Source organism: Eucalyptus grandis, chromosome 1, assembly GCF_016545825.1.
Source record: "Eucalyptus grandis isolate ANBG69807.140 chromosome 1, ASM1654582v1, whole genome shotgun sequence".
Classification (NCBI taxonomy): Eukaryota; Viridiplantae; Streptophyta; class Magnoliopsida; order Myrtales; family Myrtaceae; genus Eucalyptus; species Eucalyptus grandis.
The window spans coordinates 35,950,036-35,966,202 of NC_052612.1; the positions used below are offsets into that span (position 1 = coordinate 35,950,036).

The window sequence follows — 16,167 nt, forward strand, 5'->3', positions numbered from 1 at the left end:
GTCTAATATTTGTTTCCAAATTTAGACGGGTGCTATAAATATCCCAAAATTGAAATTTCTCCGGCCCCTTTTGCTCTCCCTCTGTATTTTTGCCCCCCATCTCCGTCGTCATCCCCCCCGTCCCTCGCTCAGATCACCCGAGACGCCACGCCACCGCCGACCTGCGGCCACGCTTGGAACATTCTTGCGCCGCCGTTTGATCTCCGGCGAGAGGGAATGTACTGCGCAAGAGGCGGCATCGCGAGGTGAGTGAAACTTCGACTGATTTTTCCCTTTTTTTCCACGGACGCTCGTCATCTCCTCCGCGCCTTAGCAGACTCTGTTAGTTTTCGTTTGCTCCTTTTTCTCCTGCTCTTCAGTTTGTTTCGGATAGTTTCGTGGGGTTTAAGGTTTGATCTGAGCATAGAACCTTAATCGAGGTTCGTAGATCGAGAACTTGTGGGTTCGACACCATTCTGGTGGTGAAATCAATTCGACCGTTTTGTTTAAAAATTAGTCGATCAGAGAGAGAGGCAGAGATTTTGTGGCGTCAGCGTTCGTTGTCTTGGTTTGGAGTTGAGAGAAGAAGAAATGGGAGAATGAAAGGTGTTGAACAAATATTACCTGCGCTGCCTAGGTTTGGGAGGCCCAAAAGTCAGCAGATTAAGGTTTGGATGATGCTTTCGATGAGCATCGGATGCAACACCTGCGGGAAATAAATCTACGAGGGGACCAAGTTCAATTCCAGGAAGGAGGTCGTCATAAGCGAGACGAATTTGGGGATTCTGATATTCAGATTTTACTTCAAATGCACCAACTGCTCTGCTGAGCTCACGATCAAAACCGATCTGCGGAATTTGGTTTGCATTGTGGAGTTAGGAGTGATGAGAAATTTCAAGCCCCGGCGTAAGCAGGATGAGGTAATGGAGAATGATAGCAAGAGAGAGATAGATATTCTCGCTAGGCTTGATGAATTGAAATCAATGAAGTCTAGACATGCAACTGTGGACGTAGATGCAATATTGGAGGTTCTACAAGGTACATCTGCAGCAAAGGAAAATAAGCTGGAGGAAGAGGATGAAGCTCTTCTCAAGTCAATTGTACTCCATACATCCAAAGATTTTGTTCGTAGGATCGAAGATGAAGATTTTAAGGAGGAGGAAGATTTGACTCGACCTTCAACTAGTAATGATGAATCAATGAGCAATACTCTCAGAAAGAGGAAACTTTCTGAGAAATTTTCAGACAAGCCAACAGATTCATTGACGACAGCTACTTCCTCTGTGCCAATTGTTGTGGTAAAGAAAGATGCTCCAAGTGTGAGCATTGGCCTACGGTCACTACTTCAAAACTATGGAAGTGGTGATGATGATTGGAATGTGGTTTAGTCGCAAATGGTATTATTCAATATCTCACTGTATTAGGAGAAAACTTTTCAATTCTATCTTGATTGTAATTTTTGACCGAAAGAAAATACATGCAAAGTATTTTTTGATGGAATTTTTTCTTTGTCCAATCCAAAAGCTTTAGCAGTTAGATAAGTGTGTAGTTTAATATCTAAATATTTTAACACTCCTCCCTCATACGTAGGGTTTGGAAAGATTTGAACTCGCTTTGATACCATATAGAAAGTCTAACGCAAAAGTTTATAATATTAGATGAAAACCAATATTTAAATATTCTAACAATGTGTATGTGAAAATGCAAAGATGTTCCAATGACTTGAGCATAAAAAGCCAAAAATTTGTCGATAATGAATTCTAAAACGATGAATTTGAGTATGTGCTGGAGCTGGATGCATCAAATAAACGCATCCGGGAATATTTCACACTTGTCCTAAGAATGCAACTAATTTCCCATAGCTCAGGTCAAAGAGCTGAGGAAATGGTATTTTGATTTCCCTGGTCCTATGAAAAGTTCTAGTCCCATCTAGAGTTGGAAAGATTTTCAACTTGACAAATAAATTGGTATTTTTCTCTAATTGTCAACATCAAACGCTCCTTTTAAAGTGTTCAGTTCAACTGGTTTTATGTTATGTCATTTATAGATGGAAGTAGAGCAGAGGACTTTTGGGGTGTTTATGCAACTGAATGGTGCTGTTGCACAATGTTACTCGCCTTACAGACTGTACTGTTGCACACTGTTTATACATCATGGCCCTTTCAGTCTGTTGTATTGTCGTATCCCGTCCTGCCTCTCTCTCTCTCTCTCTCTCTCTCTCTCTCTCTCTCTATATATATATATATGGTGATCATGGCCATACCAGGCAGGTTTTGCCTCTCTGCGCACGCTGATGATGCAATTCTGGCTTGTGTTGCAGATTCTTTGTCAAAGGATGTAAAACAAGTTGGGAATCTAGCTGCTAGATATAGAATCTGAGACCTTGCTTTAATGTCAAAGGTAAGGAAACAAAGGTAGGTATTGGTTTGGCAACTTCATCCATATTTTATTCTGAAGCAGGCCAGATTACCCATGTACAATATACCCACCTTAGATTGATTATCGTTCGGAATCACAACGCATATTCTGGAGAATATTCACTTAAAAATGTATTCATATTAATTTATTGTTGATGCAGCAAGTCTGATCACCAAAGTAGCAGCAATACATCGAAAGTGCAGGGAATGGTACTGCCTCGTAGCTCGCAGCAGCTGGAGAGTAAGCAAGGTCAAAGCGGGCAGATCCAAAGTGTAATTAGTGGAAGCTTGATAAAAAGTCTGGTGGTCTTGGATGAATTCAAGTATGGATTTCCATCAAATGGCTTGTCTGTCACCTCAAATAAGTGGTGGGGAAGTGGCAGTCCAGGAGATTTTGAGTACATAGATGCTACTGAAACTGGTAGAGAATGCAGACCGAAGTGGCGACAATGTGGCGGATGATGGATCCAATGCTGAAAAGAAACTGAAGGTGAGAAAGAGACCAGCGATGCCATTCTCTGGGGTGCTAGTTTGCCAACGACTATAAGAAAAAGAGCCCTTGAAGAAGGAAGGGAGGCACTCAAGTGTGGTGTTTTAATGAGCCACCATGCTCATAAGATAGGCAAGGAAGAGAAATCACTGATGCTCAATATTTTTTGATGTTCACTGCCAAAGGGATGGATCAATGATTAAGTTTAATCTGAGGGATACTCAAACACTGTAATGTAAGTGATTGACTTCTTAATTACTGCAGTTGGACATAGTGCTCGAAAGATATGTTGCTCATTTCTCTCTAATTCTGACTCTCAAGTGTTGAGGTACTCCATTTAGTATTATATTCTTTTCATCCGTCTGTTGCTTCTGTTGGTATTTTCATTTGTTGAGCAGCAAGAAAAGAAGATTGATTTGCTGGAATGGGATTTACATTTCTCAATCCTCATTAGACGACATCTCCTCCTAAGATTCGCATGTTTGCAGTTCGCACGGCTCAGAGGTGTGCTCGAGCTGATCCGGAGACCTCTGGCAAGAACCGCAAGCTCGAGGTCATCCATGTGAGGTGGGCCATGCTCAGCGTCCTTGGGTGCATCTTCCCCTAGCGCTTGTCCTGTAATGGGTCAAGTTTGGCAAGGCAGTTTGGTTTAAGGCTGGTGTACAGATATTCAGTGAGGGCAGGTTGGACTATTTGGGGAACACGAGCCTGATCGACGCACAACATCTTGGCCATCTGGGCCACATAGGTAATCCTAATAGGTGCAGTGGAAGGATACAGGTTTGCAGGGGGGGCCCACTCGAAGAGCTGACCGACTGATCTACCTGCAACTTCGATCCATTGGGCCTCACGGGATGAGGCTTTTGCAGGGCTGAAGGTGAAGGAGATAAACAAATGGGAGGTCGGCCATGTTCTCCATGTCTGGGTTCTTCATCCAGGCCATTGTGATAGGGAAAGGCCCATTGGAGAACCTGGCTGGTAACCTTGGTGACCCTGCCTACAACAATGCCTGGGCTTGCGCCACCAACTTTGTTCCTGGAAAGTGAAGTGCGTGATGGATTATCACAGTGCAGATGCATGGGATTTGGAGTGATCGAATTACATCTGTTTTTAACTTTCTGACAGGTGATTGAAGTTGAGATAGTTCTTGCAAATCTCAGTGATTTAATTCCTTTGGCAATAGTTTCACTCTTGAGACTTTAAGAATGAAATCGGATTTATCTACACTTTTTGAGAAAGTATTCATTCCCATAGATATGGTAAATCTAAAGGATTATGGGTACTTGCAATATAAGTGTGACTACAGCAACAAGGAACTGACTACACTAATTCTCATGTTTGCTTGTCACTTGACTTCCCTCTTTCACTTTCCTTTGGAAGGACATAATTCTTCTGCTAGCACGGGTCAGATTGTGTTTCTCTTGTTAGTATGTGGAAAGACATAAGTTTCTCTGCACTCCTCGCAGATGATCATTTATGAGAATTTACCTTCTCAGTTCCTTTCTGTGGGACTCATTTCCCTCCTGAGCTAGAAGATAGCATGTCTTCTGTTTTGTTCAGAAGAGTAACTGAAGAACATCAATTAATTTTAGATTATCAACGAATGTGAAATGTGTGGAAAAGTTTCTAGTAAGCTTGATGTATGTGTGTAAAGTGCATGTCTTGTTGGAATAGCCTCCTCATATTTAAAGCACTGTGGATGATCTAATTGTTCAAAGAATCCGGTGTACTTAAGCTTGATGTATGCGTGTAAAGTGTATGTCTTGTTGGAATAGCCCCCTCATATTTAAAGCACTGTGGATGATCTAATTGTTGAAAGAATCCGATGTACTTAAATTGAACCTCATGTTTTGGCATGAAATTGAATGTTGTCTTGAGAAAGCACTTCGGTCTGATCTTTTAGGTTGGCTGAGTCTAACAGCAGCCTAAGCTTGCTTGTGATCAATCTGCTATTGCGAAAGTTTTTCGTGGAATAGGCATGCTTGTCTTTCTCGTTTAAGGTTTGAGTTTTAATCACCAAACTTGTGTAATCTCTTAAACTCACCTGAGAATACAAACCCATGTCTCATGTAATTATATAGTGTATGTGAGAGAGAGAGAGAGAGAGAGAGAGAGATCATGATAATAGCTTTTATATGGTCTTTGTGTTTTGATCACTTATAATTTTTGAAGGTACAGTAAGAGATGACGATGGTGAAAAATTAAAATCATGCCTCCATGTTCTTGCTAATTGATGAGACTGATTTGTGAAACCTTTTAAAACGTGTAAAACAACCTGTCTCCTATTACCCTAACACTACTTCCTGACTTCAGTCTTATTTAGAGAATGGGACTATGGACTGATGGTACTCGCGGAACTATCTAAAAGCTACTGGACAAAAGCAATTTGACCGTATCAAGTACAATGGCCTAGTCGCACATGTATGACTTCCATGCACTTTTCACAGTATCTATCATCCGCTTCTCCTCTGATATGAACCATTACTAGATCATTTTGTATAAAATAAAATAGGGCATTTGCTCATGGTTGATGGTAAGTAATAGGCTGCTATAGGCAATTAAAGAAGCCTTGGTGTCAGGTCAATATTAGAATGTTGCTCTTAATCTATTGCTTCAGGATTGGGGTAATGATTGGTCATCAAGTAGTTAGAATAACAAGAAACCATGCTTAATCATCTACCAGTAAATTTCTCTCATTTATGTTGTTTTAATGCTCTCAGCTAGAAAATTTACAGCAGACGTTTGCTATTAGAAGAAGATACAGGATATTACAGCTTCTACTACAGGTAAACATTGCACTACCTATTCATCTCGTAAATATTGCTTTATAGAAATTGAGGACAAAAAGAATAAAACTAATCTAACCTTTCCGCATGTCAAACACATATGTTGTAATCAAGGGAGCCATATGTTTTCAGGACATATTTTTATGATTATGATAGCCTAAATATTTTAACCTCTACTCTTTTTTTGGGTTACTTCGACTAATTTCACCAGCATATGCTTTGCCATTAATTTACTCGGACTTAGATAATCTATCAAGTGCTGATTAGTTAGATAAGAATAGTTCTTAAAATACTCATAAACTAAACCTCGTTTTCACCCTATGAGATAGTGGTTTGAGTTGTATCTTGGATATTTTTGGAGCATTCCACATGTGTTGAGTGCACCCATTTTGTCTGCATATTTTGGGTATAGCCTGCTTAAGTCCAAGATTAACTGTTTCAGTAATGTGGGATCTATACCTTTTTGTGTCAATGCTCTATTTATATTTTGGTATCACTTTGTTCTTAAAATTGAGTTAAGTACGGTCCGAGAGTGCTTCAGCTGATATGTGGAAGGTAAGTCACTAGTCGATCATATTTTTCTTCCTCTTAAGTGCTCTCTGTTGAATAGGGTACCCATTTCATGGTGAGCATATGCTCTGCACTTCTGTTCTCTCTTGGATTTTTAATTGAGTTACTATTATAGTTGCTACTTTCATCACATGTGCACAGACTATCCTCTGCCTTGCCTTTAACTTTTTTCTTAAATATCATCAATGGATGCAGGTGGCTGGTTTAGCAGCCATCTGCATGATGTCTTTTACATCGAGTGCTTCAGTAGCTTTATCAACAGAAACTCCAGTATGTATTGAGCTTATACATAAAGGTTTCTTATTGTTTCTCTCACCTGGGATTCCTAATTTCAGCGCACCATTATATTGCAGCTATTCTATAGTTTTCTTCCCCTTAAGTGCTCTCTGAGTGTTTTCTTTCTCATAGGTACAACATTTGATGCCCTTATGTTAACCTGCCTAGCTCCTAAGAGATGCCTGAAAATAGATGATACAACGCATAAATTGTTGTAAGTCTTGTACAATCTACGCCAGCATCTGGAAAATGCACTTTTGTTTCCTGTCTTAAAGTCTAGCTTTTCCATTATTTGCTACCAAAGTAAACTCTATACTGCATCTATAGATATGATTTTTTTTTTTTTTTTTAATATTTATGATAGACTGGTGCCTATGTAATTTTTTCTCCCCAGAGAAAAACATATAGTGGTTGATGGAAGCATCGGGATTATTCCTGATAAATTCAATTGTGCTTTGAGGTAAATTAAGATAATATTGGCTTGTTTTCTCTCAATAACTTAAAATAAAATCAAGGGACCGAAGCTTTTATGCAACCTGTGTAAGTTTCTCTCTTGTTTGTGTGTGTGTGTTGGGGGTTTTGGGGAGGGGGTGGTGGGGGCTGAGGGGTTGTTGGGTTGGGGTTAGAATTTGATGGTTTACTTTGAGGTTTCTGGATACAAAAAGCAGCTCAGATTGATTACTTCAAAAAATTTATTTTTATTCTCCCATGCTCGGAATGAGGTGCTATGTTATACCAAGAATTGGTTAAGTCTTACCAGGCAAATGCATAGTATTGAGTTGCAGAACTAACAGTTGCATTATCTTCATTCTTTCCCTAGTTTTATTTCACGTTCCGCTAGTTTAAGAATCTGGCTGATGGACTGTGATTAAGTTTCCCTTTTCTTAATTTTTCTGGAGACTGACTGCCCCCTTTGATGCCACTGTCTGGGCTGAGTTGACTAGATTTTATGGGTTGTTTCCAGGTTCATCAGTGCCATCAGCCTCTCTTATGGGTGATGAGAGAATTGCTATGTCCAATGACATCAAATACTCAAGGGAATTATGCGACAGTAACATTTATAAGTTATGGTGCAACAGCTACACGTCTTTCCAATCAATGGGCTGCTGCAACTAGCTGTAGAAACCAGGTTGCTTGCTAGTCCATCGAGTTTTCTGAGTAACTATTCTTTTTGCAAGTGTCTTAAGATGGTTTCAAACATGAGGCATATGCAGTGCTCCACCTGGACCTTTCTCCCTCCTTCCAGTCAATAGGTGTTCCACCTCGTCAATAATTCCTTTGAGGTCCTTAATGTACTCATATATGAAGCTCGACAGTATGAAAATTTTATTGTTGCTACGCTCTCAATCTCTCTTTAAAATCACCTCATGCTGGTCTTCTCCGAAGTACTTTTTTGCATTCTTCCTTTCTTAAAAATGCCTCGGGAGTTGAACCTGTGAAAATACGTCAAATTCCATTGACTAGGCACTTTTTTTGTAGCGTTTTCCTTAGTCCAGGAGAGGGCTTCCCCTTTATTTTGACTTCATAATATTCCTGTTTGATGCTCTCTTCGTGCAAATACAGTGAGCCATTGCGGTAGGGGCATTCATGCTTACCACAGGCTTGTTTCAAGTCCTGCAAGTCGGTTTATACAGCCATAGTATGACATTGTCAATTCGCGCATCGTTTTCTTACTAGGGAAGAGCGTTGCATTACTAACCTTTCGAAGATGTTTTCCAGTGTGCGTGCGAATATTGATATTTTAGGCCTCTTCTTGATGTTTTCCTCTTCCGCATTGCTGACAGGACGTAGGAGATTAGTTGACCGCATGCCACAGGAACTGGAAGGAAGTTCCACGTGGGCATGGTATTTGCTTTTGCGCTGCTTTGACAAATTCCGAGAAGGAAATGCCAGGTGACCAAGAATTGGGTTCTGCCATGATTCTGGCTTTGATGCGGAGCGTCAAGACCAAACATATCCAGGACGGTTCTCCGAGTCTAAGAATCCGAAAACGACGCCCCTTCTTTAATGAGTACAAGAAACACATGTATATACTAATAGCTGGACGAAAGAATCTCCCTTTTGCCCAGAATGAGATTATGCCCCCTTTTTCCTTGAAGAATTAAGTTTTCTTGTGAGTCAAGTCCTCCACCCTGCCATTCAAATTCAAACTCCGGGGGAAACATATTCTAGAAGATGTTGGGCTAAATTGGCGGGCCGTCAATCTGGAGTTTGGGGTCTGGACTGGTCAAAAGAGAACCTGTTTCTACAGAGCAACTTTTTTTAAACGAATTCTCTCAAACTTGTCTATGAACTGTATGATGTGGGACGTGAGGGATGAATGCTTGCCTCACAAGCGCGGCAAGGCCTGCTAGATTGGTGAGGGCGCTATAGCTACTCAAACACAGTTGGAGATGGAAGGCCTCTTGCATTGGAAGAACATGCCATCAGCTTGGTAATTGCTGGTGTTCCAATTGAAGAGGAATCGATCAGTATTCCCCAGAGGGGAATACATTGCCTCGATAGTCGAGGCACTGCACAACAGACGAATGGGGATGGTCTGTCCTTGGATATTTGGCTTAGCATGTTGTTTGGAGATTGGAGAAAGAACAGCAGGGTTGCCACAAAGAACTTGTAGGTTCACCTTCGATTGTTGTTATGTACTTGTAGTGCCCAACATGTAAACTTGGACCAGGAGGCAAAAGCAAACAATGCAAAATTCGAGTAGACAATGTGATTGGTGAGATTATGGTGATCGCAGCATTAATTGAGAATTGAATGAACAAGCCTATAGCGTTGGAAAATGCAGTGTATGCTCAGTAATGGAATTTCCAATACTAAACGATTCACACAACTGTTGGCTTCTTTAGAAGACATGCGAGGTTTCAAACTACGTTTCATCTTCAAGCTACTTGAGCAATCAAATGCGATAATAGTGCAACATGCAAAGGTAGAGTGATCAGGCTGGTTTGACTTATCAAGAGCCATTTGCGTCGTTTTTCGAAATTGAATGTGTCCTGCGGAGGTCATTTTCATATCCCCTTCTTGCCGCCGAGGAAAAATGGGCCTCGAGGTTCTAAAGCCAATGCCCAGGCCCAAACCCGACACACGAGGGAGCCCAAGGACAAGAAGAGAGAATAAAACCGAAATAAACCGAAAACTGAAATCGGGGGAGCGTTTCCTTCCTCGTTCGCAGTAGCACTTTCGCGCGCAACAAAGCAAAAAGAGCCGCATTTCTTCACTCGACTCGGCATAAGCACAAAGCGCTCAAACGAAAACCAACAGTCCTCCCCGTGCAACACATTTCTCTCCATTCTTTCCTTGCTCCTAGAGCAAACTCCCTTTTCCCCACTCACCAGTCACCACCCAAAGTATCTCTCTCCCTCTCTGTCTCTTCCTGTGCGTATATAAGCGGCGAAAGAAATGGCGATGGGTGCAGTCCACATCACTCTTCGAGACCCACGTAACTGTTAGATAATAATGCTGGTAAAACTATGTTTGAAGTCCTGCTTGATCATTCAAATGTCTGATGTCGAGTTTGAGTGTTTGCTCAAATTCATTGCATGTTATTCTAGTGTATGACGAGGACATGTCCAAGTTGCACCACTAGGGTCTTCTTCACACTGAGATATGCCCATCCTTGTCCACTAGTATGATGCCTACTTAGATGCTTCTATCTACGTACTCGATGACAATGCACTAGTCTCAATTGAAGTTTCCACACGACACTTTGCGCGTTTATTGACCTGTTCTTCTTTGAGATCTCTTACCTCGCCCTTGCTCCGAGCACAAACGGGTATATATACTTTTCCTTGTGAATCTTGTTTCTACACTTGTCCGCTCAAACCCTATATGTTACAGCCATGGATAGCAAAAACAGTAGTCCATGGTCGTTCATACTCCCAATTTTCTTGCTTTGCTCATCTCTGTACACCCACCTCTGTCTTGGCACAGACAAGCTCGATGCGAATCGATCTATATCTGGTGATCAAACCTTAACTTCCTTGGGTGGCCACTTTACGCTTGGCTTCTTCTCGCTGGATAACTCCGCGTACTCCTACATAAGCATCTGGTACAACAAAATCAGGGTGCAAACCGTCGTCTGGGTCGCCAACCGAGACAACCCTGTCACTGACAGGCACTCCACTGAACTGAAGGTCTCAGGTGGCAATCTTGTGATTGTTAACAACTCCGAAGTCCCCGTTTGGTCCACGAATCTGACTACTTCTTCATCTGGATCGAGCTCCATGGTGGCGGTTCTTGAGGACGACGGCAACTTCGCTCTCAAAGCGGCGCCGAATTCTTCCATGACTCTGTGGCAGAGCTTTGATTACCCGACACACACATGGCTTCCCGGTGCCAAATTAGGGATCGACAAGCGCAAAAACACGAGTCAGACCTTGACATCATGGAAGAACGCCGAGGACCCTTCGACAGGTTTGTTCTCTCTCCATCTCCAACCATTTAGTGACGGTGAGTACTACATACGGTGGAATGGGTCTAACCATTACTGGACTGGTGGGAAGTGGGACAATCAGACGAAAATTTTCTCTGGTGTCCCTGAAATGAGAGCGAACTATATTTATGAGTTCAAATATGTGGACAATGAGAACGAGAGCTACTTCACCTAATCAATCAAAAGCTCCTTCAACACCATATCAAGGTTTGTGATGGACCTTTCTGGGCAGATCAAGCAGGAGTCCTGGTTGCCTTCCCAGGCGTGGACCATGTTCTGGTCTAAGCCCTCGCAACAATGCGAGGTGTATAGACTTTGTGGGCCTTTCAGTGTTTGCAGCGAGCAGAGCGAAGTTTTGTGTAGCTGCTTGCCGCGATTTAGCATAAGCTCTCCAATGGATTGGAATCGGAGTGATTGGTCCAGTGGTTGCAAGAGGAATTCAAACTTAAATTGTGCAGCGGATGTGGAGAAAGACCGTTTCTGGCCTATGTCTAACATGAAATTGCATGATGATCCTCAATCTTTAGTTGCAGGGAGCGATCAGGAATGCCGAACTGCTTGTTTGAGCAATTGCTCTTGCACGGCTTATGCTTTCAAGGATAATAACTGCTCAATCTGGATCGGGAATCTCTTCAATGTGGAATGGCTCAAACAAGGCACTACCCCTGGAAGGAGTTTCTATGTCCGGCTTGCTGCCTCCGAAATTAAGGATCCCAGCAAGAAGAGTAATGTAATTGCAACAGTGACAGGGTCTGTTGGTGCCGCGGTAGTGATATTAGCCATTGTCTTGTTTGCCGTTTGGAGATGGAGGAGAGGGGCAACCGTAACAACAAAAATAGTGGAGGGTTCACTGATAGCCTTTGCATACCGGGACTTGCAAGTAGCAACAAAGAATTTCTCAGAGAAGTTGGGTGGGGGTGGGTTCGGTTCAGTTTTCAAAGGAACATTACCTGATTCAAGTCACATAGCGGTTAAGAAGCTTGAAAGCATAAGCCAAGGTGAGAAGCAATTCCGAATGGAAGTAAGCACAATCGGCACCATCCAGCATGTGAATCTTGTCAGGCTTCGTGGATTCTGCTCTGAAGGTGACAAGAGGCTGTTGGTCTACGATTTCATGCCAAATGGTTCCTTAGACTATCATCTCTCTCATAGAAAGGACTCGAAGACCTTGGATTGGAAAATGAGGTACCAAATTGCTTTGGGAACGGCTCGAGGTCTGGCTTATCTCCATGAGAAGTGCAGAGATTGCATCATACATTGTGACATCAAGCCAGAGAACATCCTTCTAGATGCTGAATTCTGTCCAGAAGTGGCAGATTTTGGCCTGGCAAAGCTTGTTGGCCGAGATTTCAGCAGGGTGTTGACAACCATGAGAGGCACAAGAGGGTATCTTGCGCCGGAGTGGAACTCTGGAGTGGCCATAACAGTAAAAGCTGATGTTTATAGCTATGGGATGATACTTTTTGAGTTTGTGTCGGGAAGGAGGAACTTAGAGCTATCGGAAAATGGGGCCATCAAGTTCTTCCCAACATGGGCTGCTAGCAAGATAGCTCAAGGTGGTGATCTGCTTGATCTTTTGGACCCAGACTTGGAGAAAAACGCTGATACTGAAGCTAAATAGGATATGCAGAGTTGCTTGCTGGTGTGTCCAAGATGAGGAAACTCACAGGCCATCGATGGGGCTGGTTGTTCAAGTACTCGAGGGGTTGTTGGATGTGAACCTGCCCAAGATACCGAGAGCCCTTCAACTGCTTCTTGATAATCAGGAGCATGTAGTTTTCTTCACTGAGTCGTCATCATCGAACCAGAATTCCCAGACGAATAGTAATACCTCAACTTCTTCCTTGCAGAACCCAAATAGTTCATCTTCGACGAAGTCCGAGTCTTGAGGATGATAAGATAAATACTTAGTACGAGAAGTGCTTCAGATAGATAATGCATATGCTCCTCTGCTTTTTCTGTAGTCAAGAGCGAATCTCAGCATTTGGGGATTGGCTTTCTTGGGGCTTTTTCCCCTAGCTATTTATGTTGCACATAGATACAAGCAAGCTTGGAATAAGTGCGCGGCCAGACCAGTTGTAAAGACCCTTCATTCTATATAATGATCTGTTGTCTGCTTTTTGAGATCCCAGGTGACATTGGTAGTTCGCATCGAAAACTGTATCTCCACGAGCCCGAGAGGGAGAGAGTGCGAGCGAGGGAGGAGGAGAAGGCACCCAGATCCGCGAGTTGCAGGGAGAAAAAATGGCTCGGACGCCGTCGACGGCCCACTGGACCACCCACCCGACGCTGCATCCCCTGTTGCGGTGAGCTAGGGTTGTCCTCCTTTTTTTGTTTGTTTGTTTGTGCGTGCTGGGGTCGTCGGGCCGGGACTCGCAGCCGCCGGCTTCACGCGAGTTCCGGCCCCCGACTGTCCGTAGTCTGCCTCCCCGCCTGTCCCCGCTGTTCGCCTGTTCGAAGCCTTGTTGCGATCCCGAGCCCAAAGGGCTCTGCCTTGTCCTGCTCAACCGGTGCCCGCTAGTCGTTCGATGGAAATCCCAAGCGAGCGTCGTACCTGCAGTGACCGGCGGTAACGGGTGGCGATAGGTGACGGAATAGGCTGCAACGGCCGGCCGGATGGAGGTCAAGGCGGTGCCGGTGGAGTCCCGAGCTTGGACCGAGACGAGCTCGGCCGCCTCCGTTGCAGATCGTCAGATCTCAAGGGCTCCAGCAGCGAGGGAGAAGCTAGGTAGCACCGACACGGGACACGACATGAGTGTCCGACACGACACGACACGTCGCCACGTCATTTCTAAAAAATAGAGAATTTCGACACGTTGCGACACATTGTATATTAAATGAATATTTTTATTTTTAATTAATTTGATTCAAATTCATAAATAATTAATTAATTAAAAAAAGAGCCTATAATAAATTTATACTAATAATATTAACAAATCAATTCATTTGAAATTCGAAAGATATATTCATAATTAATGCAAAATGTTTTTGTAATTTTAACAAAAGTTATCGATGAAACTAAAAATTAATAAGAAATTAAAATCAATTTATCTAAACAAATCCATGATTTTCTACCATAACCAAAATTTATCATTATTCAAAATTTAACATTTTTATTTTTCGAAATCATTTTTTAATTTTATTTATTTAATTTTCCGGTTAAAAAAATAATCCCCAAAATCCAACTCTTCTTTCGTTCCTCCTTTTCCCTCCACCCCACGTTTATTTTAATTTTTCCCTCCCCCACTTGACTCCCCGGCCCTCTCTCACGCCATCAGACCTCCTTTCTTATTTTTTGGATTTCTTTATAAAAAACCCTAGCGAGCCGCTGAGCCTTCCTTTTCCTATCCTCCTTGCCGCGCCGCACGACCCCTTTCCCTCCTCTCCTCTTCCTCTCGTCGCCGATCCATCGCAACAGTGGCGGCCCTCACCTCTCTGGCCGTCTCTCGCCGTCGCGGTGGTCCGTTCGTGGCTTCGTCTCGCCGGCGGAAGTTTGCCTTCTCTCTTCTTTCTCTAGCCGTCTCTCGCCGTCACGGTGGTCCGTTCGTCGCTTCGTCTCGCCGGCGCTCGCGACCTCTGCTCCCTCGCCTTCCCTCGCCTCCACCCTCCATTAGTCTTCCGGACACGCGTCGACACGCATGTCAATAAAAGTTGACCGCGTGTCCGACCGTGTCCGAGCGTGTCGACGTGTCCGACAAGCTCCGACACGTGTCGGACACGACACGGAAGCATGGACAACGTGTCCGTGCTTCATAGGGGAGAAGACGGGCAGATTCGGGTCGTTGATCGTGTAGGTTTTTTGGATTCGGGTCACGGCTAATGAGTCAGGTCGGACCCGGGTCTTCGTTCGGGTAGGGTTCCGCCTGGGTTGGGTTTGTACGCGTGGGCCGAGTAGCCTTTACCTTTTAGGCTGTAGCTTCTTTTTTTTTTTATAATGAAAACGGGCCAAATCGGTTTGGGCTTTTATGTTTTAAAAAAAGAAAAAATCCTTGGCCGGGCCTGCGTTGCAGTTCTGGACAATAATACGGAATAACACCTTGAAAAACGCTGAACAAGAAAGATCGGAGTTGGACCGGGTTTCCTTCTTCAATTGGTCAACTTGGCTTATATTATATTACGGAATAACACATTGAAAAATCCAAAATTGACATATTTATAACAAATTTACCAATATCTAAATTTTTTTACCATAAAAAATCCAAATTTGTACACTTATGATAAATTCAACTTAAAGAAATTTTTTAAAAAGAAATAATCTCAAACTAGCACATTCGTCACAAATAGAGAGTAAAATCTCAAACTGATACAACATTAATTGACAAATGTCATTCAATTCAATAATTTGATGACAAAATTTGAAGGAAATTAATAGATGGTAAATTTGTTATAAGTATATCAAAGTTTTAGATAAATTTATTATAAGTATACCAGTTCATAATTTATTATGAAATTACCCTAAATATAAATATACAATTGTGGATTACTTGTTGGTTATGAAGAAATATTAAAAGTGTAGTTTTTAGTGAATGTCAAGGGAAGTTCTATATTTGTTAGTGACGGTCAATTGGCACCGGAGGTTTGGTAGTGGGTTCTTCATGGAATAACATTAATAGCTTATGTGTTGGACTCAATTAAATCTTGTGAGGATTTATTTAATTCATTTTTTGAGATTAAGGAATTATTTCGTGAGGAATTGTAAGACTAAATGCTGCGTGAATTATTGAGTATAATTGGAGTTTGGAAAGCATGAGAGTGTTTGAGTAACTTGAGTATGGCTGTAATTTTCATTGGATTGCTTGATCTAGAGTTGAATTCTTTACTGCTCTCCCTATGGACATATGTCACATCGACAAAATCATTTAAATTTGGTGTCCAATTTATTTTCTTATTTTGTCTATTTTATTGTTCAATCAGTTAGATTCCACAATAATTTAAAAGATCGAGGCATTGATAAATGGTCTCTCTACTTTTGCTCAACAATCAAAGTCATTCTTTTAATTTTTTTTAAGGAAAAAAATCACAAAAATTCCAAACTTTGTCGATTGTGGTACATTTATTCTAAACCATTTTTTTTTTTTTTTGTAAAGGTAAGAATATATTGATAGCTTTGAACAAATGTACAAGAAACGGCACCAAAAGCTTACACTCTAGATGCAAGAGCACAAGAGTGGGAGGGAGCCGCGTAAAAGCCATAAAAGGCGAAAGCACAACCTA

At 42.3% G+C, this 16,167-nt stretch overlaps 2 pseudogenes; both read left to right on the top strand.

Moving 5' to 3' along the window:
• The first annotated feature begins 77 nt into the window (after positions 1–77).
• LOC104442077 lies at positions 78–8,635 on the top strand (annotated as a pseudogene).
• Positions 8,636–10,227: 1,592 nt separating this feature from the next.
• LOC104429948 lies at positions 10,228–13,079 on the top strand (annotated as a pseudogene).
• Positions 13,080–16,167: the final 3,088 nt, after the last annotated feature.